This window comes from Protopterus annectens, chromosome 2.part1 (genome assembly GCF_019279795.1).
Source record: "Protopterus annectens isolate FY-2018-M chromosome 2.part1, PAN1.0, whole genome shotgun sequence".
In the NCBI taxonomy this organism is placed as follows: domain Eukaryota; kingdom Metazoa; phylum Chordata; order Ceratodontiformes; family Protopteridae; genus Protopterus; species Protopterus annectens.
In genome coordinates, this window is record NC_056729.1 from 1,809,466,762 (window position 1) to 1,809,491,519 (window position 24,758).

The window sequence follows — 24,758 nt, forward strand, 5'->3', positions numbered from 1 at the left end:
CAAGCACCTTTACTACTGTGTGCTGATATGGCAGAGGCATTTCCCAGACCAGGTCCACTTGTGTTTGATCATAATATAGCAGAAAATTGGAGAGTATTAGAGTAGGAATACAATATTTTCATACAAGCAGCTTTTTCTGACAAAGCTGTACATACAAGGGTATTCATTTTGCTTAACTTAGCTGGGTCAGAGGCCATTGAAAGAGACCATTCATTTGTGTATGCACCAGAAGTACATGCAAGAGAGGGGGCAAACTGTCATATTGTGGTACCAGCTGAATCAAGGGAAGAACCTGAGTGCTTAAAGCATAAATTTAGAAAAGTTTATTTTTATTCTTATAAAATGTATATTATGTTTTTTTAAAATATATATGTATTTAGTTTTTCAAAGTATGTTTAATGTGATGAATTTAATTGTTTAATTGATTGAAGGGGAGTGTCTTGTTAAATGTATTTAAGGTTAGGTGTTAGGTATTGCTAAAGTTTTACTCTGTAAAGGCAAGTTTTGCCGAGGCGCTAGAGATTAGACAACTCATTTGTATTTTGTTTGAGACTTAAAGTGGATTAAATATTTATCCAGACGTGCATTGGAGTTATTCTTCTGTGGTATTGTTATATCAAGTGTTCTGGACTTTTTTGGTGGTTTAAGGCATTAAAAATACCTCATCATCCTATGCATACAGATGAGGAGATTGCAACCCTCATGCCAAATGCCACTGTTTTTTTCTGTCTTAGATGCAAATAGTTCATTTTGGCAAGTGATGATTGATCGCAAATCTTCACTACTAACTAATTTCAGTACCCCATTTGGTAGATACAAATTCCTCAGGATGCCTTTTGGAATAAATTCTGCCAGTAAAGTCTTTCAGCGTGCAATGGAGCAAATTTTTTCAGGTTACCTGTGTGCAATAATAATTGATGATTTACTAATTGGAGGTAATGGTGAAGCAGAGCATGACAGAAACTTCAGGAAAGTTCTGGGCAGAGCATGTGAAGTGAATTTAAAGCTCAATCCTCTGAAGTGCAAATTCAGACTACCAGAAGTTACTTATGTTATTTGTGTACCAGTACAGGCTTACGACCTGATCCTTCCAAGCAAGCAGCCATTCTTGAGATGCCAGCTCCAGACAATGTCCAAGCTCTACAAAGTTAAATTGGTATGGTTAACTATTTGGGCAAATTTATCCCTGACTTTAGTGAGTTATCAGCACCTTTAAGAGAGCTGACACACAAAAATGCTGCATGGTCTTGGTTAGAACAACACCAGAGAGCATTTGATAACCTCAAACAGCAAATTGTTAACCTGCCTACATTAAGATACTATGATGTCCACAAACCAGTAGTTCTTTCTTGTGATGCTTCAAAGTTCAGTCTTTGTGCAGTTATCTTGCAAGAAGGCAGACCTGTTGCCTATGCATCTAGAACTCTTACCCAAATTACCCAAAACCCTTATACAAGCAAACTACTACTAGAAGTCACCAACAGCTACAATAGCTTTGGAGATGCACTATATAGTAGTTCAGTGGCTAAAAAGTGGAACTCTGTCCCTACAAGCATTCAAAACACATCATCCAAAGCCTCCTTTAAAGACCTCATCAGGCAACATCTCAAGGAAAGTTGGCAGTGCCATGATTGCTCCCCAGGCTAGTGAAAGCGGATAACACATACATACAAAATCTAGAGCACTTGATAATAATATTCAATCTTACTCACAAACACTGGCTAATCTACAATGTATGTACTGTACGTGTGTACTATGTATGTATTCTACCTATGTTCCAAACTTCAGCTGTACACCACAAATCTATTAATTACCTTTATTTTTAAAATGAATATTTTTTTGTTTGTTCTCTCCACTGTAACTGTTTATGTGCCGCATACCACTGTAAAAACATGTCTCCTGTAATTTGTGTGTATACTGATAATGTCTAAATAACTAAATGTGTCTGTAATTTTTCTTTGTGGAGCTTTTCTCCCCGGGCCTCTGCTGAAAAAGGGCCTTTTCGGCTCAGTCAGGCACCCCCGGTTAACAAATGTAAAATAAATAAAATAAATAAATTGAGATATTTACTCAGTATGCTCAAACTGAGAAGGAACTTTTGGCAATTGTGTTTGCATGTTCGAAGTTCCATGATTAAATTTATGGCTGAGCAATCCAGATAAAAACTGACCATCAACCTGTAGTTACTATTTTAAAGAAGCCTATGCATTCCACTCCAGCACGGCCACAAAGAATGATGCTCAAATTGCAAAAGTATAATTTCAAAATGGTCTATACAAAAGGTAGACTTCCTTATCATGCTGTTACCTTATCCAGATCACCCAGAAAGACTATGGAACAGCTTGATGCAGAGAATTTTGACTTTGATGTTATGGACGTGCGTAATTTTTCAACCACGAGACTTGATGAGCTAAGAGATCACACAAAGACTGATCCAATTTTGCAAAAGCTAAACCAATTCATCAATATAGAATAGCCATCAAAGCAATCCTGTGTACCACCAGAAGCACAAGCTTACTTTCCATACAGAGGCAAGATGGTGTTATTTTCACAGGTGCAAAATTTGTTCCTACTTCCTTACAGCATGAATACATTCAGATTTTACATTGTGGCCACCCAGGTTCTGATTCTGCCAAAAGAAGGGCGAGAGGACTAGTATTTTGGCCTTCTCTAGCAAAAGACATTGACAAAGTACTTTCTTCTTGTTCAGTGTGCAACAGTACTAAGCTGCATTTGCAGAAGGCGCCATTTCAGCTAAGCCAAATTCCTGAACTACCTTGGTTAACAGTACCAACTGACATAGGTGTTTACTAGGCTAATGGCCCTGGGGACTTTACAAGCCTAGCCATAGGATTACCCTGGCATAGTCTCACCCAACCTTAGTTCCCAGTGCCTCTGTCGAGTAGAACCACTGGAGTTACCCCGGGGTGAATGTTCTATTTCTCATCAACTCATCAAGATTTCTCTTGAAGAGGGTCAGCAAGGTGCTCTGCTTGACATGTATGGGAAGTCTATTCCATAGCATGGGCAGTCTCTGGGTTATGAACCTGTCCCTCCAGTATGTTCTGTTGATTGTGGTAATGAGGTTGAGGTCTCTAGAGTGTGTGGTGCAGAGGGATTGGGATTTTTTTAGCTGTAGCATTTCTAACAAAGCTGGGTCAGACATGGCTTTGTTAGTCAAGTAGAGATTGCTTCTAAGTAGGCAATAAGAGACAGAGAATAGTTGTAGTTTTTTGAGTCTGTCCATACAGGACAAGTGTTTAAGGCCTAAGATCCTCTTTGTGAGGTACTTTTACGGCGTCTCCAGTTGTTGCATGTGTCTAGTGAGGTACATGCAAATCGGGCATTGTACTCGATGACTGGCCTAATGAGGGAAGAGTAGAGGCAAACAATGACCTCTTTCTTCCTAGATACAAAACCCTTAGTAATGAGATGTATCACATAGAAGGACTTTCTGACCTCAGTGGCAATGTGGTGATCAAAAGAGATGTTGCTGTCAACCTGTGTTCCCAGAACTCTTATAACGCCTTCTGTGTTCAGTGGACTACCATCGATGTGGTAATTCATGGGAACTGGGTTTTTCCCAAAGGGGATGATGACACATTTTTTGGCATTGAGCTTAAGGCCATGGTTCAGACACCATTCGTTGGTCTCAGTGAGGCCATTCTGTAGGATGTCAACATCACTTGGGGAGTTAATAATAGCTCCCAACTTGCAGTTGTCTGTGAACTTTGTCAGCCAGAGCCCCTTCATGTTGGCATGGATTTTAGAGAAGTAGATACCAAACAGGAGAGGACCCAGGACCAAACCCTGTGGGACTCCACTCGTGACTAGTCGGCAGTCTGACTTGGTGTCAGCTACTTTCACACTGTAGGGTCTATCTGTGAGCCAGTTTGCAACCCAGCTAGTGATATAGGGGATGATGCCTAGCTTAGTGAGTTTTTCTATGATTCCTGAGTGGGGAATGGTATCAAAGGCCTTGGCCAGATCAAGGTAGGCTGTATGAACCACCTTGCCTTCATCCATAGCTCTGGTGACGGACTCAAAGTAGTTGAACAAGTTGAGCAAGCATGATCTACCCTTCACAAAAATGAAATTGTGTGGGATCCAGAGTTTGGAGATTCCCTATATACTTGTTTATTAGGTCCATGATGATGCTTTCCATAGCTTTGCATATCAGACTTGTTAAGCTAATGGGGCAATAGTTCCCTGGGTCTGCAGTTGCTTCTCCTTTGTGGAGAGGGATGACTGTAGCAGTGCGCCATTTGGTAGGGACAAAGCCTGAGGTGAGGCTGTGATTGAACAGGGCACACAGGTGAGGTGCCAGTTCACTCTGTAGTTCATGTAGAACACAGCCAGGGATATTGTCCGGTCCCATAGAAGCTATATTCTTGGCCTTGGACAGTGCTGTTTTAACCTGTGTAGCAGTAATACTGGGTGCCTGGCAATCTACTGGTATTGTGACTGGTTCTTTGTGGGGGAGAGAGGGGTAAAGTTGGCACTGAATCTGTCGGCCAGTATATTGACAATATCTGTTGGCTTGGTATAGAATGTACCATTGTGCAGTAGCTGAGAGCAAATCTGGGTATTGCTGTGGAAATTATTTACATAACTATAGAAGGCCTTGTGGTTGTCTTTACTATCTGCTGCAATTCTGTTTTCATAGCTAGCTTTAGAGGATTTAATGAGGGAGTTTTTCCAGTCTTGGGACTTCACCTTATTCTGCATCAGTTTCCTCCTTCTGTTGTAGAGTTTGTTTATGGCAATGGACCACCAGATTGGCTTATTTTTTTTTGAAGGAGAACGCCTTGGCTCTATTGGGTATGGTAAGATCCATGCATTTGTGTACATGTTCGTACAGTGCATTGGTGTATGATTCAGCAGTCATGCAACTATTCTCCATTTGCATGGGTGTTGTGAAGTTAGCCACCTCTGTTTTTAGGAGCCCAAAGTTAGCTTTGGAGAAGTTTTTCATGGTGGTTACCTTTGCGGGGGAGGGGGGGGAGGATTTCCAAGGTGATTAGTTTGTGGTCGGATCTAACCAGAGAGGAGTTGACTATTAGTGTAGAGCAATGGTCACCCATGTTAGTAATGACCAGGTCAAGGATGTTGCTACCTCTAGTGGGGGTAAGAACGAGCTGGTCCAAGGCACTGGAATTAATGAATTCCAGGAAACGTTGGGCAAGTGTATTGGTACATGAGTAGTTTTCGTAGTTAATGGAGGGGTAGTTGAAGTCGCCCAGTATGAGAGTGTTAGGTTGGACCCTAATATTCTCCAGGGTGCTTAGGAACGTGGAGTGTGAGTCTTGGGACATGGTTGAGGACTACGATCTGATCTTACCCAATGTTAGCTGCACCTGAAGTATCTCTGATGCATTATGTTGGACTACCAGTCTGGAGGTGTGCACATCCTTTATGAATATGAAAACACCACCACCTTTGGAGCTTCGGTCCAAGTTCTGGGGCCGAAAGGTGTGGAATGAGTTATAGCCTGGTAGTGCAGGGGTGCTTTCTGCTGCCTTGAACCACGTCTCTGTTATAGCACAAATGTTGATGTTCTCCATTTTAAGGATTGCTTTGAGCGAGTGCATTTTGAGATTTGGACTTCTAGCATTGAGCAGCATGACCCTCAGATTGCATTTGTTTGTAGCTGTTATGGTGGTAACTTTGGAACACCACGTAAAAAGGCACTATAGGGGTGACAAGAGCCTGTATCTGGAAGCCCAGGGATGACAGATGCAGGCCATCTCTGGCAAAGCATCGAAGTCTGTCAGTCATGTCATCCCAGGAAGATACTGGATCCACTTAGAATGATACCAGAAACTTAGCCAATTGTTGAAATCAATCATTTTCTGCTTATACTGTGGCATAATTCTGGGTGATGGTAGGATGCTGGTTAGGGCTAGGGTCATACCTGCCTGGGCTATATAATCCAAGAGCTCCTCCGTGTCTCTTTTCATGTAGTCCAGGGAGGAACATGTCAGGTCATTCACACCCACATGTACAATGACAGAGTCATATTTGTACCTGTTGTTGAGGGACCTGAGTGCGCATGTTATGTGGTGGATCCTGTCACCTGACAGGCAGCTGACTGTTACTTTCTCCTTATTCAACCTAGTGAGTGGGACATCAGTGTGCCTCACTATCGAGTCACCTATGAGTAGTGTGTTGGGGATGCTGCTTTGCCTTGGGTGCTTTAGTTGAGTGGCACACTGTTTAGGAGAGTTATGTATCTCATGATTAATGTTGTGTTGTGGAGGTCGAGTGCATTTCTGCCTTGGAGGTCTTTGCTGTTTGGGTAGATTTTTATTGACAGCCTCCGCAAAGGTGGGTGTGTGGTTTGTGTTTTTATGTGAAGGCAGTGCTGGTGTGTGTTCTGGAGGGCTATGTGTTCCATGTGGTGTGGTGCAAGTGTTGACCTTCTCTTCTTGACCAGCTATTCCGGTCTTGGCTGGAGAGTGTGTGGCTTTCAATTTGGATATATATGAGCATCTCTCACAAGTCTGAGTTTAGGGAGGTTAAGAGGAGAGGGTTGTCAGTGTACATGAGGCAGCTGCTACATTGCCTCAGGATGCCCAAGTTCACCAGGTTAGTAGAAGAAAGCACAGGGAACTGACCTTTAGACATGCCTGGAGGGGTGGGCATTAATAATAAGTACTGGATCTGTTTCCTTGTAGAATGTTTAGTGCTGGTAGCACTTTTGTGAGCTACAATAATTGCTATGAAAGTCTGGTAAAGTGCTAGAGTAATAAGCTAGTAAAGTGCAGGAGAGTAGAGAACTACCAGATGTAAGGGAAAAATTGAAGAGCAGACTTTGGCACCCCTCAGAAGCTTACAAACAATCCTGGATACAGCAAATCTGTATCTGGACTAGACTAGTTACAGGAAAGGCAGGAAACAAGCACAAATACAGGCTTTTAAACCAGAAAGTTGAAAGATATGGAAAAACTGCCCAAATGGTCAATAAACTACAATTTCTGGGCCAGAAACCACTCCTCTTGTGGTAGATAGGCTACCTAGTACTTACCACTCCCACTGATAAGGTAGAAGGCTTCCCTCCAACACAAAATGCTTGGGACTCAGAAGCTTGCAAACAGTCTTGGATACAGCAAATCTGTATCTGGACTAGACTAGTTACAGGAGAAGCAGGAAACAAGCTCAAACGTGGGCTTTTAAACCAGAAAAGTTGAAAGAGATGGAAAAACTGCCCAAACGGCCAATAACTACAATTTCTGGGCCAGAAAACACTCATCTTGTGGTAGATAGGCTATTTAGTGCTTACCACTCCCAGTGATGAGCTAGAAGGCTTTCCTCCAACACAGAAAGGCTTGGGGGGCTCAGAAGCTTACAAACAGTCCTGGATACAGCAAATATGTGTCTGGACTAGACTAGTTACAGGAAAGGCAGGAAACAAGCTTAGAATTTTTTTTTTGAGTGGAACAGTCAACATTACTTAGTGTTGGTAGACACTTATTCGAACTGGTTTGAGATCATTTTGTTACCTAACCTAATGTCCAGTGCTGTTATTACTAAGATGAAACATCATTTCTCAGTCCAGGGTAGTACATGCACAGTTATTTCTGACAATGGTTCTCAGTTTACCAGTCAATTGTTTCAGAGATTTGCTAAAGAGTGTGACTTTATCCAAGTTACTAGCAGTTCTGAATATCCTCAGTCAAACGGCCTTGCTGAATGTGAGGTACAGAGTGCAAAGCAATTACTGGAGAGTTCAAAGTGTGACAATACCAATAGCTTCCTGAATTTACTTAATCTGAATCTTAATCAGAAATATACCCCATGACAATCTACTTGGCTCGCCTGCTCAGAGACTTCTATCTAGGCAAACCAGAACAAACTTGCCTATCAGTTCCAGTTTGTTGGTGCCTAATGCTAAAAATGACACAGCAATCAAAGCCCAACTTTTTAAGAAGCTTTCTTCTCAGAAGTCCAGCTATGATAAAATGAGCAGATTTTTTTTGTCCATTAAAAGAAGGGGAGAGAGAGTGAGGATGCAAACGGTAAAAGGCTTTGATCGAATTGGTCAAGTGAGAGGCATATGTACCGAGCTGAGATCCTACTTAGTGGAATTTGAGGGTATAGATTACAGGAGAAACCGCAGACATCTTCCTGTATCTGAAACGATATCGCAGCATTGTACCTGTGATACAAACTCTAGATCTCAGAGCAATCCTGACAGTGTTCATACTGAAGAACATGTTGCAGTATCCATTTCCATTCCTGATGATGTCCCAGATGTCCCCAAAGGTGAACATTCCTTGAAGACAGTCCCCGTTGCTAGATCCAATTCTAACTTTTATGTTATTTTATATTTCCAGATCTAGTGTAAAATACACAGCAACTTGGACATAATTATTTTCTGTGCATCTGATTTTGTATGATTGCATGTCAAATAATTAGTTCTGTATAACTGCATGTCAAAAGATCATTTCTGTAAATTGCATGTCATTGAATACTGTCATTTCATATAAGGACTATTTCTCAAAGAGGGAGGATGTAGATCAGAGCACATGTATGTACCTTTAAGAAGAATTCCCAGATGTAGCACGTGCATATAAATACTGAGCACATGCAGGCAGCAGTGCCATTTTGAGAGAACAGCCAGAGTGTTAACATGTATGAGTGCAGTAGTCAGTCTGTTTATAAGTTTATTTAAGTTTGTTATAAAGCCTCATTTCTGATGTTTGTGTGTAATAAAGCTGCTTGAACAGAACCCATGAATGTTCATCTGTTTTATCCTGACCAGACAAGCGACACCCACCAAGAACATCTTGGAGGCTGCCACCTGGTCTTCAGTGCATACCTTCACCAAGCACTACCATCTGGCATCCTCCTCCAGGTCTAGAGCAGGCTTTGCCATTGCTGTCCCACAGGGGATCCTCTCTTCCTCAGACACCTTCCTCCCTCCTTTTAGCTTTGGAAATCTTCCCAATAGTCAGGACTGCAACAGTGAAACATGAAGAACATAGTATATTTGTGTACACTTACTATAAATCTAGATGTTCGAGTGTATTCACTGTTGCAGTCTTCTTTCCCTCCCACCAAGCCCCTCAACTACTACTATGTAGGTTATTCTGTTTTGCTACTTAACCAAGCAACCCCTCCTTGGCTCCCTTCCTATGTCAGGTTCTCCTTTGAATACCTCCTATCTGTTTAGGGTTACTCCTAGTTGAGGGCAAGAAAACACTGGTATCATGACACAGGCTGGCTACCTTTATACCCGAATGTACTAATGTCGGTAAGGGCATCCGCCAGCATGGCAGCCAGAAAGAACTTTCTTTGGTAGTCAGGCTGGCTGAGTGCTTTCATGGCAGGAAATCCCAATAGTCAGGACTGCAACAGTGAATACACTTGAACATCTAAATTTATGGTAACTGGACACAACTGTACATTTGGCATCTACTTTTCTGAAGTAAAAGCCAGTACCAAAGGGATCTGGCTGACTAAGTTTGTAGATGACTGCAAGCTAGGAGCAGTCATTGAATTCCCAAATGACTTAGCCATCTTGCAGGAAGTTTTGTCCCAAATAAATAACTATTGCCAAAATCATGGGTTGAAACTAAATGCCAAAAATGCAATATTTTATTATTTGGGAACTATATTATTGACAATGCACCCATTTTAATTGACCCATTTATTCAGGATCTGGGAAATTATGTAGACAGTTACCTAACTTTTAACTAACTTGTGTCCATTGTTGTAAGAAAGCCTCTCTGTATTGCACAGCTTATAAACAAAGGAATTGTGTCTAGATCTAGTGATGTCATTGTCCCACTTTACCCAGTCCTCATTAGGCCAGTCATTTAATATAATGCCCATTTGATATACATTTGTCCAGACACATGCAACAACTGGAACACCAATAGAGATAAGTTACTAAAAGGATGCAAGACCTAAACAACATGTCCTACATGGACCAACTCAAAGTCCTGGCACTGTACTCAGTATACTACAGACTACTGCTAAGAGCTGACCTGTGTCTGGCATACAAGGCATCCTCTGACCCCTTATTATTGGATTAACTGCACACCAGCAAGTCAAATGGTACCAGAATTACTCAGTGTAGGTATCTAATCCTCTTCTTAACATCAACAGAACGGTTTGGAGGGACAGCTATGTCTTGCAGAAGATACTGCTGCTCTGGAACAGACTCCCTGTCCACATTAAACAAAGTTTATTCTGTCCATATTCATACAAAGCTTAGATCTATACATGGGAAATAGAATATTTTACCCCTGGACTGTCCCCTGGACTATTAATGGACAGAGGAGCTCCTAAATGCTTTGTCCCATGCATGTGTCCCCTCAAATTATCTATGGTATGATCTCAGTTATTTTCACTATGGGCAATATATAATTATTGGCCATTGAATGGGTAAGGCCAATCTATAACCAAATGGGTAGGTAACTGAGCACAGAAAGGGAAATTGACTAGGCTTAAAATGGCCTGCAAGGGCAGCTAGCTTAGTACTTACTTATGAACCCATGAGTTACATGTGGAGACTGTCATTTAGATTCCTATATCTTTTCATAAGAAACATACACTGCAGGATTCACGAAGGCTTGCACGGAGTCTAAGAGTAGTGTAAGACTCCATGCAGCCTTCGCGATCCAGGAACAGCCCAAAGTCCGTGTAAGAGACCAGCTAAAACGTTTCTTACACAGAGTGGGCGTGGATAAGCTAATCACCTCACTTGCAGCCGAATAGCATGCAAATGAGGTAGATTAGCGATCCAGGAAGCCCAAAGCAGCCCGTGTAAGAGCCGTTTTAGCTGCAGAAATGTACTCAGTTGACAACTGAGTACGTTTCTGCAAAAACCACAATGGAGCCATGTCAGCTCCAAATAAAGGGTGCATATGTGTCAGGCAGCATGCCAATGGCCAAGTATGTGGCCATTGGCAAGGTACCCCGATGCAAATAGGAGAAATAAATATGTTTAAACCCAGCGCAGCCCTGCGCAAATGGACTGCGCTATATAAAAACATAAAAATGAAGGTTATAAACCCACAAATGTGGGTTTTATGCAATACATGGATTTACAATGCAGGGACCAGCAGACCAAAAACAACATGGCCACCGTGTATTTGTTGCTAAGGGGGGAAGCTGAGTCTAAGACATGTAACTAAGCATTAGTAGGCAATCTGATGCAAATGAGTGTTAGGATACTGAATTCCACTGTCACATAGCAAATGAGCACATTCTGAGTAGTGTAAGAGTTACATAAGGGGGAGAAACAGAGTAGGAGATAGGTGACATCACAGGGGGGAATGGCAGAAAGAAATGCAGTCCATTGGAGGCCAGAGTTACATGACAGATATCAGACACATATCATGGAAAGAGGAGTGCCACAACATAAGCATGGGAAAGTCAAGAAATGGAAGGTGTACACTGTTGCCTACACCAAAGTTTCTTGTAAGACAGACTAAGCATGTGGGAGCGTGTTGCTAGATGTCTAACACTGTTTGCGCGGGTGTACGCGCGTGTAGGGCAGACTTAGCATGTAGAAGCCTGTTGGCAGACCTGTAACACTGTTTGAGCTGGTGTGCGCGCGTTTTAACCTGAATAAGCAGATTCTGAACCGTGTAAGTATGTGTGCGCGCGTGTAAGCCACTGTGAGTGTGTTTCTGCTGGTATGCACGCTGCTCCCCCCTGAGGAAACAGAAAGGAAAAAGGAAGCAACAGAATTAGTAGGAAGCTAGCAGGGAATACTGCTGGAGCTAGCAGGTGAAAACAATTAGAAGCAGGCAATTACACAGGCAGAATAGTAGCTCAGCCCAACACTTAAAACTCTGCAAACAGCAGTGCAAGATGTTTCTCACAAGAGACACTGCAAGACAGGAGTAAGCTATTAGAAGTGAAAACTGAAAAAGCTGAACTCAGAGCAGAAATGTTAGGGGCTGCCATAGCTGTCATAATGAGACATAGGCAACTTGCTGAGGGTGGTGACAATGCAGATGGTGCCAGACAACCCACAGTGAGGAGACGGAGAAAAGTGTACAGGCCCAGGGTCACCTACCACGGGTTACATGAGCTGGAGATAGTAGAGCGCTATAGAGTGGACAGAGACCTCCTGCAGCAAATAGTGGAGCTGTGCAGGTCACGCCTCACACACAGAACCAACAGAGGGGAACCCATCCCAGTGGAAACCAAGGTATGTGTTGGCCTAAGAATACTAGCAACAGATACCTTCCAGAGACCAACTGGTGATATGATGGGGATATCACAGGCATCAGCCTCCAGGGTACTGCACCAGTTCCTGGATGCCATGTCAGCACATGTCGGTGATCATGTATATTTCCCCAATGCCCGTGAGGTATTGGCCAGCAATATCGTCTCTTCCAGCAAATAGCGGAATACCCTGAGGTAGTGGGTGCAATAGACTGCACGCACATACGCATCAAAGCACCAGCCGGTGAGTGGGGTAGGGCCTACATTAACCGCAAGGGCTTCCCCTCCATCAACTGCCAGGTCGTGTGATGCCCAGGGCATAATAATGAATGTGTGTGCTGGTTGCCCTGGGAGCTACCATGATTCCCACATCTGGCATTTGACGCAGCTGTACCAGACATTTGCCAATGGCGACATCCCACACGGACACCTAGTGGGGGATGCAGGTTATGCACTGGAGCTGTGGCTGATGACACCCATCAGAAACGCGCACACACCTGAACAGGAACGCCATAATGAGGCACACGCACAAACACGTAATGTAATAGAGCGTGTGTTTGGGCTGCTCATGTCACGGTTCCGGTGTCTGGACACATCTGGTGGAGCCTTGCAGTACACACCAACTACACGTACCCAAATTGTCATGGTATGTGCTATGCTACATAATATGATCTTGCGAAAACAGCTGCAGCAGGACCAGCATAGGGCTGGCCCAAACAGCCCCCCACCATTGCCAAGGCCATCACAGGCAGAGCGTGACTCGGAGGAGGAACAACCTGAGCCTGCCCCAGTAGGCAGAAGGAGGCATGCCCAGTATGCCCTGGCCTTGGCAAAGAGGCAACACATAGCACATACACTGGCTCAGTAGGAACCCTGGGAATGATACCCCCTCTGACTCACTCAAATAATAACAGGGATGCCTAAAATGACATGACCTGCTCACAAACATGTACAGGGAGTGTAATATGTGCATCCGACAGAGGCAGCCCTGCAGCATCACCTGAGTCATGAATGCCATGTGTTAAGTAATGTAACACCATGTACTATATGCACACCTGAGGACCATGACTAACATCCTACCCTCACCAAGCATCATGCCACAATATGACAATGAGATGATCAAGTGCAATAATTGGCTGAAGTATTGCAGTTAGCCAAAGGGGATCCAATGTGTGCCAGCCTGGGATGACATGCTGAGCATGACATGATGCTCCACCTGCTAGGACTGGCGTGCACCTATCAGTGCAGGCCGTATGGATACTGGCAAAGGCTGTTGTTACCCACAGCGTGCCCTGAATAGGTAAGGCTCAAAACACAAACCTACCTCCATAGGTATCAGAAGGGATAAGAACCTAGATGTAATGCTACCCAATGCCAGAAGTCTAAACAGCAAGATGCATGCAGTCTAAACTCACCCAGTATGGAGAATGTTGATATCTGTGCTGTAACAGAAAACTGGGTCAAGGCTCACAACAGCACCCTAACACTACCAGGTTACACCTCATACTGTGCTGTACAGCCTCAAAACATGGAACAAGCTACAAAAGGAGGGTGACTAGCAATAATTGTCAAGGATAACCACACACCCATGTTGATACCACAACAAGAAGCAGCATGGACTAGCCATGGTCAAGTAACAGTGGCTAAAACTGCCCCCCAGTTTATAGCCTGCTACAGACTACCGTCCCAACACCAGGAACTGCACCTGGCCTATGTTGGAATACATGAATATATCAAGTCCTCCAAACCACATTATATTGGGTGACTGAAAATACCCAGACATAGACTGGGAGCATTATACTAGCTCCAACACTGTAGGACAAAAGTTCATAGAATCCATAAACCAAAATGCCCAGGAACAGCGTACCACTCCCACAAGAGGGGTAAGCATACTGGATGTGATAATCAGCAACATGGGTACTGGATGGCAAGATGAGAAGTGTATTGCTCACTGGTAAGACCAGACCATAAAGTAATCACACTGGATATACACATCCTGACCACAGTCCCTGGCCAGAAAACCACAGTGAAAAACATGTGTAAAGCAAAATTTGCACTCCTCCAAACTGATGTGGAATCCATTAAAGGTCCTGTGCAGGTGCAAAATATGGGCCACACCTCAGAACCTGTTATACAGGCATTCCATGAACACTGCCAGGAATGCTTGGATTATGCAATCCTAAATTAAAGCAAGACACAATGCCATACATGCAGGCATCTGGCATGGTGGACACCAGCCATAACCAAACCATGCAAGAGAATGAGGAAGCTACTACATGATAGAGCAAACATAAAAAAAGAAGTAATCACTAATCAGTAGTATGGCAATAAAGTATGTCCACACATACAATCCACAAAGGCCAGCCACAACAAGTTGAATCTGTGAATCTTGAGGCAATGTTACACCTGCCCCAAGTACACAGACAACTAACTCCCCAAGAAATACAAATATATGTGAGAGATGCAACCATCTATCCAAACTGGAGGCTGAGCTCCCTCAACTCAGTACTCCCAAAACTAGTCAGGAGGAGAAGGTAACCACACACACCACAAACCCAGTCCCACATAGACCTATCACAACTGCAAACCAAAGACATAAACACAGAAAAACATTCCCGGAGGCTCGAATTACAAACACACCACACCAACAGAGGCCTCCAAAGCAGACACCCAATCAAACAACCTCCAAACATAGCACATGCAACACATAGTACACAAAACTGGTGTGCCAAACAGTCACAGGCCAGAAGGGGAAACAACATGCCTGATACAGTTGTAATAGGTGACTCCATAGTGAGACACGCTGCTGTCCCGCACACCAGACTGAACAAGGGAAAGGGTACAGTAAGCTGCCTGTAGGCTGCTACAATACGCCACATAACACAAGTATGCAGGTCACCCCAAAGCAAGTAGAAATATGATGCAGTCATAGTCCATGCTGGTGTGAATGACCTGAGATGTACCTCCCCAGACTACATGAAAAGAGACATAGATGAGCTCCCTGATTATGTAGTCCAGGCCGGTATGACATTGACCATTTGCAGCATCCTACCCTCACCAAGAATGATGCCACAGTACAAACACGGAATGATCAGTTATAACAAGTGGCACAATTACTGGTGTCATTCCAAGGGGATCCAATGTCTGTCTGCTTGGGATGTCATGCTTGGCGTGGCACAGCTGTTCCAGGGATGGCTTGCACCTGTTACCCCTGGGCATCTGGATATTGGATAAGGCTTTTGCCACCTCCATAGAGCCTTTCGTAGGCAAGACTGAAAAGACTAACCCACCACCCTACAAAACATAAGTGGAAAGAAACATAAGGGTAATGCTGACCAATGCCAGATGTGTAAACCTCAATATGCATGCTCCCGAGGCCATCCCCAGTATGGAGAACATCGATGTCTGTGCAGTGACAGAAACCTGCTGCAAGCCTCCTGACAGCACACCAGCACTACCAGGTTATACCACATATCATGCGTTATGGCCCCAAAACCTGGAACAAAACATAAAAGGAGGGTGAGTATCCATATTCAGCACAGACACCCATACATCCAGGTAACTGACAATGCACAAGGCATTGGAGTCCACCCATGTGCAACTAACCGTAGGCAAGACTGCTGTACAGTCTGTAGCATGCTACAGACCACACTCTCACACACAGGAACCCCACCCAGCCGTCCTGAAGACACTGGACAGTATGAATGTCCCACCAAATACCAAACAAGGTACTCACAAATTACCACATAGGTGGTAAACCATTATGTATGGAAGGAGTAATCAGGGACCTAGGGACACAAGTGGACAGTAACCTGTTATGTGACACTCACATTGCCAATGTGGCTAGGAAGACTGTCTATATTGGACACCGTATCATGAAAGGATTCACATCTACGTCAACAGAGGTCATTGTGCCCCTATACTGTTCTCTTATCAGACCCATAATCTAGTACAATGCCTCATTTGTGATGTACCTTACCTGACACCTGCAGCAGTTAGAAAGAACTCAAAGGTACCTCACCAAGAGGATAAAGGGTCTCAAATATATGTCATATGCTGCCTGGATGTAGACACCCCAGCTGAATGCAGTCACATACTGCCTACACAGAGGCATTGTATGTCTGTTGTACAAGGCCATGTCCAGCACAGGAGTAATGGACATGCTCCACCCCAGAAAACTCAAAGCCATCGGAGCTGTGAGAGTGAGAGATGTCACCCACAACACATAATGAAATAGGATGTGCTGGAGGGACAGATACATAACCCAGAGGCTCCCCACACCCTGGAACAGAATCCCACTCCATGTTAGGAAGAGCCCCTCACTGACACTCTTCAACAGGAATCTTGCCAAGTGGATGGATGATCGTAGAGTTACACTGGGGGTCTTCACTGTGTCACGTCCAGACAGAGGCACAGCAAAGCAAATCATAAATGGCCATAATATTCACATAGCAAGGGGTGGCAAAAGCCACACACACTCTGGCTAGTCTTACAAATGCCCTAGGGTGGATAGCCTAGTATGAACCTATGAACCTATGAAGATACAAATTGTACAGGACACTAAGGATAATCCCAAGGCTTCCACAACTGATGGTAGGAACCGTGTTGGGAATTCACAGATATGCTCTGAATCACACAAATATTACAAACAACATACCAAACACACACATACTGCCAACATACATCCTGACAGGTGCAGTGCAAACCCCCCCCCCAGAATGCAAAGTATCTATCCCAGCAGACTGCTGGCCCCCTGACATTGCAGATGCTGAGGTAACAGCCAGCATCTACAAAGCAAAACACACAGCAGCAATGGTATGAGATGGTGTCCTGGGCTGAGTCCAACATGGACTTCAAGAAGAATGAAATGCCAAATCACACTACTGCTCAATGTCAGCCTTACCACAGGATATGTACCCAAAGAGCAGTGTACAACAACAGTGGTCCTTCACAACAAAGGTGTTGCCTGAATGGATACTGAAAACTACCACCCCAGAATCCTGAGAAGCTCGGTCTGCACAGCTATGGAAAGGATCAGCATGTACTGCAGACATAAAGATATTGGGGACCTACTGACACCGGACCCTACCCAGTGTGGCTTTCTTAAGTGCAGATCCTGCCCCTAAACATGTTTGACTCCTTTGAAACAGTCATTAAGGTCATTGATGAGGGCAATGTGGTCCACACAGCGTAACTGGACCTTGCAAAGGCTTCTATACAATACCCTACATGTTCATTATAGATATGCTCACCAGCTTAAATATAAACCCCTATGTCAGTAGAGGGGTTGCAAACCAGACCAAGGACAGAACTGACATGGTCAGACATGCTACAGCCATGTCAGACTACAAACCAGATATAACTGGCATCCCACAAGGCTTGGTCCTGGGACCTCCCTCGTTTGGTATATATGTCCCATAGGTACAGGCCAACATGGAAGGACTGTGTCTGAACATCTTTGCAGAGGACTACAAACTGCCCACCATATCTGACCCTCCAGCTGACACAAGCATCCCACAAAAGGGCCACATAGAAATAGACAACTGGTGCCATAGCCATGTCAGCAAGCTAATTGCAGAAAAGTGTATAGTCAACCCCCGTGGATATACAGTAAGTGCCCACCAATTACCACATAGGTGTTAACCCATTACGTACTTAACATGTAATGAGAGACCTGGGGACACAAGGTGATAGATATCCTGCATTGGACAAACATGTGGCTGTAGTGTTTACAGAAACATACCATATACCCACCTAATCATGAAGGTTGTCAGATCTAGATAAGGGGAGATCATTGTGGCTCTGCAGTCATCCATCAGCGTTACAATTGACTACAATAGCCCCTGTGGGATGTACCTCAGCAGACACCTCCATCAACTGTAAAGTCCCCAACAGTACCTCACCAGGAGTATCAAAGAGCTTGCACAGATGCCATGTGTTGCCTGATTAAACAAACTGCAGCTACACACACTGCCATACTGCCCACCCAGAGGCAAGCTGTGCCTGATGTATAAAGCCATGTCCAATCTGGAACCAATAAACATGCTGCACCTTGTACAATCTGAATGGCAGTGAGCTATGCACATGACAGACCTGAACCCCAGCACTGACATACATAGGACAAGCTGTACTGCATGATCCATAACACAGAAGCCACCCCCACTCATGAGTAAACTCCCAGTACAGGCTATCCATAGAGTCACCCATCGATCCTCCTCAGGAGGAATCTTGATGAGTGGATGGGAGATGGTAGGTTTACCCTGGGTATCACTGTTATGTCACAGGTAGACAGAGGCACAGTATACTAACCATGACATATGTCATGGCAAACTCCACTTACAATGTGTGTCGAAGGACAAACACACTCTCCGACTAGCATTAGAAATGGCCTAGGGCACATCGCTAGTGTTTGCAAATGTACACCTATGTTGTGGAATACACTACCAATGTTGGACGAGCCTGGTTTAAGTAGTTCATATCTGAACATAATGCAACATGGTCAGATGTGCACAACAGGCCCCTAACCAGGCTGTTGTGCTCACTATGGAAATGTAAAGCAGTGATAGGACTAAAGCCCAGGATACTGTCCACCACAGTCAAAGTACTGAACCAGTACACTATACGGTACTACAGTATTAGGGCAGTATGAAAGGATGTTGACAACTGTATGCAAAGTATCCCATGCAAACCCTGCAGGCACAGTATAATCCCTGTTGTGTTCACACACAAAGCAGTCGGACAGTAACTACACAACATGACACACAACACACAACCATAAACGGGAGATATTTGTTGAAGTTCACACTCATCCACAAATGTGGTGGGCTGCGGAGTTCAACATATGGAAAGCTCACACTGGGCATGCTCATACACTTTGATAAATGAGACATATGTCAGACAACATGCCATGGGAAGGCTGAACTGGGCATGCTCACACACTTAGGCCAAATCTCATTTTAGCAGTTGGCCACACATATCTGGTATTTGTATGTGTTATTCCAGGAACCAACCACATTACAGCAATCTGCCCAGTGCACACAGTTAAATTACTACAGAGACATACGTGATATATTGGATCCCTCCCATATGCAAACATCTTCCACAGATACACAAGTTGTTCATACAAACAGGGAATGCTATGGCAATAAAGTCCTGCAAACAGTCTATCAGCAACAAATAATGTGCATTTGACAATTAAACATAAGGGTGTAGAGGTCAAAACTAGGCTGTTTGCCCTAGGGAATGACAGCTTAGCCAGAGTGTGCTTGGCGTCTGCCTCCCCACAGGATGCATATTCCCCGTTCTAAACACTGATGATGTCAGCACCCTATAAGTACAGCAGGAGAAGGGAAACCTCCCAGTAATGTGAATAGTGTGCTCTACTAATGCATCTGTCTCGAGTGTCATAACATAGTTAGGTAGGGGTTTGAATCCTGCAAATGCTCAGTGTGTGGGTGTGTGTGAGTGAGGTTGGTGTGTGTGCAAGTCTGTATGAGGGAAATGTCCCTTTTGGCAACTGGGAAAACACACTACAGGATGCACATTCCCCTTTCTAAACACTGATGATGTCAGCACCCTATAAGTACAGCAGGAGAAGGAAAACCTCCCAGTAATGTGAATAGCGTGCTCTGCTAATGTGTCCGTCTCGAGTGTCATAACATAGTTAGGTAGGGGTTTGAATCCTGCAAATGCTCAGTGGGTGTGGGTGTGTATGAGTGGGGGTGGTGTGTGTGCAAGTCTGTGTGAGGGAAATGTCCCTTTTGGCAACTGGGAAAACACACTACAGGATGCACATTCCCCTTTCTAAACACTGATGATGTCAGCACCCTATAAGTACAGCAGGAGAAGAGAAACCTCCCAGTAATGCGAATAGCGCGCTCCGCTAATGCATCCGTTTCCAGTGGCATAGCATAGTTAGGTAGTGGTTTGAATCCTGCAAATGCTCAGTGTGTGTGGGTGTGTGTGAGTGGGGATGGTGTGTGTGCAAGTCTGTGTGAGGGAAATGTCCCTTTTGGCAACTGGGAAAACACACTACAGGATGCACATTCCCCTTTCTAAACACTGATGATGTCAGCACCCTATAAGTACAGCAGGAGAAGGGAAACCTCCCAGTAATGCGAATGGTGCACTCTGCTAATGCGTCCGTCTCGAGTGTCATAACATAGTTAGGTAGTGGTTTGAATCCTGCAAGTGTGTGTGTTTGGATGAGGGGGGTTAGTGTGGGTGCAATTTTGTGTGAGGGAAATGTCCCTTTTGGCAACTAGGAGAACACACTACAGGATGCACATTCCCCTTTCTAAACACTGATGATGTCAGCACCCTATAAGTACAGCAGGAGAAGGGAAACCTCCCAGTAATGCGAATAGCGTGCTCTGCTAATGCGTCTGTCTAGAGTGTCATAACATAATTAGGTAGTGATTTGAATCCTGCAAATGGCAAGTGTGTGTGTTTGGATGAGGAGGGTTAGTGTGTGTGCAATTTTGTGTGAGGGAAATGTCCCTTTTGGCAACTAGGAGAACACACTACAGGATGCACATTCCCCTTTCTAAACACTGATGATGTCAGCACCCTATAAGTAAAGCAGGAGAAGGGAAACCTTGCAGTAATGCGAATAGCGCGCTCTGCTAATCCATCCGTCTCGAGTGTCATAACATAATTAGGTAGTGGTTTGAATCCTGCAAGTGTGTGTGTTTGGATGAGGGGGGTTAATGTGTGTGCAAATTTGTGTGAGGAAAATGTCCCTTTTGGCAACTAGGAGAACACACTACAGGATGCACATTCCCCTTTCTAAACACTGATGATGTCAGCACCCTATAAGTACAGCAAGAGAAGAGAAACCTCCCAGTAATGTGGATAGCGTGCTCTGCTAATGCATCCGTCTCGAGTGTCATAACATAGTTAGGTAGTGGTTTGAATCCTGCAAGTGTGTGTGTTTGGAGAAGGGGGGGTTAGTGTGTGTGCAATTTTGTATGAGTAAAATGTCCCTTTTGGCAACTAGGAGAACACACTACAGGATGCACATTTCCCTTTCTAAACACTGATGATGTCAGCACCCTATAAGTACAGCAGGAGAAGGGAGACCTCCCAGTAATGCGAATAGCGCACTCTGCTAATGTGTCTGTCTCGAGTGTCATAACATAGTTAGGTAGTGGTTTGAATCCTACAAATGGCAAGTGTGTGTGTTTAGATGAGTGGGGTTAGTGTGTGTGCAATTTTGTGTGAGGGAAATGTCCCTTTTGGCAACTGGGAGAACACACTACAGGATGCACATTCCCCTTTCTAAACACTGATGATGTCAGCACCCTATAAGGACAGCAGGAGAAAGGAAACCTCCCAGTAATGTGAATAGCACGCTCTGCTAATGCGTCTGTCTCGGGTGTCATAGCATAGTTAGGTAGTGGTTTGAATCCTGCAAATAGCAAGTGTGTGTGTTTGGATGAGGGGGGTTAGTGTGTGTGCAATTTTGTGTGAGGGAAATGTCCCTTTTGGCAAATAGGAGAACACACTACAAGATGCACATTCCCCCTTCTAAACACTGATGATGTCAGCACCCTATAAGTACAGCAGGAGAAGGGAAACCTCCCAGTAATGTGAATAGCGTGCTCTGCTAATGCGTCCGTCTCGAGTGTCATAACATAGTTAGGTAGTGATTTGAATCCTGCAAGTGTGTGTGTTTGGATGAGGGGGGGTTAGTGTGTGTGCAATTTTGTGTGAGGGAAATGTCCCTTTTGGCAACTAGGAGAACACACTACAGGATGCACATTCCCCTTTCTAAACACTGATGATGTCAGCACCCTATAAGTAAAGCAGGAGAAGGGAAACCTCCTAGTAATGTGAATAGCGCGCTCCGCTAATGCGTCTGTCTCAAGTGTCATAACATAGTTAGGTAGTGGTTTGAATCTTGCAAGTGTGTGTGTTTGGATGAGGGGGGTTAGTGTGTGTGCAATTTTGTGTGAGGGAAATGTCCCTTTTGGCAACTGGGAGAACACACTACAGGATGTACATTCCCCTTTCTAAACACTGATGATGTCAGCACCCTATAAGTACAGCAGGAGAAGGTATGTGGCATGGACAATGACTGAGTCATATGTGTCCATGCCTCTGACTGACCTGTATGCTTGTGTTATGTGGTGAACCATAGTGCCCCATGGGCATATCACTGTGACCTTCACCTTGTCCAGCCTGGTGAGCATGACCTCACTGTACCGGACAATAAAGGTACCTAACACAACTGTGGCAGGTGTGTTGTCTAGCCGTACAGGCTGTGACTGTTTGGCACACAGGATTTGTGTGCTATGTGTTATGCGTGATGTGTTCAGGCATAACGTATGCCTGTGTGCCAGCTGCAGAGGTGTCTGCCGCTCATGCAGGATGCTATTCTTAGGCTCCACAAATGGCCCAGTGTGTTCATGTGCTTGTATTGCTGTCAGTGTAGGTCTACATCAGACTGGTATTGTAGTCACTGTAGTATTTCATGCCACCTGACAGGTTATGCCAGTACTGGGTTCAGAGTGCTTAGTCCCCAGTCTGGCTATGTGGTTCCATCTCATACATGTGTTGTACGTCCATGTGTAGGGGAGAGGGTTGACTGTGTACATGTGGCAGCTGTGACATTGCCACATGACCCACATATTCCACAACTGTACCATAGAGGTGACTGACAACTGACCTTTGCACATGCTACCATAGTATTGTGATTGCCATGGTGATTAACAGCACATAGGGCCAATGGGGAACAAGGTACATAGGTTCATAGGTTCATACTAGGCTATCTGCCCTAGGGCATTTATGAACCTAGCCAGAATGTGTTTGGCTGTCGCCATCCATTGTAAATATATCTTGCCATGCCCCTTTCCGAGGTTAGTATACTGTGCCTCTGTCTAACAGTGACACAGAAGTGATACCCAGGGTACACCTACAATGTCCCATCCACTCATCAAGCTTCCTCTTGAAGAGAGTCAATGAGGGACTCTGCCTAACCTGGACTGGGATTTTATTCCAGAGTGAAATGAGCCTCTGGGTTATGAATCTGTCCCTCCAGCATGTCCTATTTATTTCAGTGCTGAGGTTCAAGTCTCTCAAGCGTGTAGCCAGATGGGATTTGGATATTCTCAGGTGCAGCATGCCCATTAATTCCGGGTTTGACATGGCTTTATACATCAGGCACAGATCGCCTCTGAACAGGCGGTATGCCACTGAGTAGAGCTGGGGTTTCTTTAACCGGTCAGCATATGGCATCTGTTTGAGCCCTTTGATCCTCTTGGTGAGGTACTTTTGGAGTCTTTCCAGTTGCTGCAGGTGTCTGGTAAGGTACATCCCAACAGGGGGATTGTACTCAATTATGGGCCTGATGAGGGATGAGTAAAGAGGCACAATGTCCTCCCTGATCTAGATGTGAATCCCTTCATGATGGGGTGGGCTATATAAAATGTCTTTCTAACCACTTTGGCCACGTGGTTGTCAAATGAGAGATTGCTATCAACTTGGGTCCCCAGGTCCCTAATTACTTCTTCTGTACTTAATGGATTACCACCTATGTGGTACTTTGTGGGCACTTTGTTTTTGCCAAAGGGGATGACTATACACTTTCTTGCATTCAGCTTGAGGCCATGGCTCTGGCACAAGTTGTCTGTTTCTATGAGGCCCTTTTGGAGGATGCTTGTGTCGGCTGGAGAGTCGGTTATGGCGGCCAGTTTGCAGTCATCTGCATATTTGGTCAGCCACAGTCCTTCCGTGTTGACCTGTACCTCCGATAAATATATACCAAACAAGAGAGGTCCCAGGACTGAGCCTTGTGGGACACCACTTGTAACTGGTTTGGAGTCTGGCATGGCTCCAGCAATTCTAACCATGTGGGTTCTGTCCTTGAGCCAGTGTGCAATCCATCTAGTGACATAGGCGCTTATATTTAAGCTGGTGAGCTTCTCTAGAATGCCCGAGTGGGGTATTGTAGCGAAGGCTTTTGCGAGGTCCAGGTAGGCTGTGTGGACCACCTTCCCCTCGTCAATGGCCTTGGTGACTGTTTCAAAGAAATCAACCAGGTTTGAGAGGCAGGATCTGCCCTTAACAAAGCCAAACTGGGTATGATCCAGTGTCTGTAGGTCCCCAATATCTTTATTTATGAGGTCCATGATGATCCTTTCCATAGCTCTGCAGACCGAGCTAGTGTGGCTTATGGGGCAATAGTGTCCAGGATCCGTTGAGGCACCACCTTTCTGTAGAGGGACCACTGTCGCTGTACACCACTCTTTAGCCACATATCCTGTAGTAAGGCTGGGATTGAACAGTAGTTTTATGTTTGGTTGTAGCTCTTCTTGGAGTTCATGTAGGACACAACCCGGGACACTGTCTGGTCCCATTGATGCAGTGTGTATTGCTTTGGAGAGGGCGGCTCTTACCTGAGCATCTGAGATGTCAGGGGGACAGCACTCTGCTGGGATACATATTTGCCCTTTCGGTGTGGAGGGGGGGAGAAGTTTGCGCTGAACCTGTCAGCTAGAATGTTGGCAATGTCTGTGGGTTTGGTGTTTCTATTGACATTTTGGACTACCTCTGAGCATATATGGGTATTA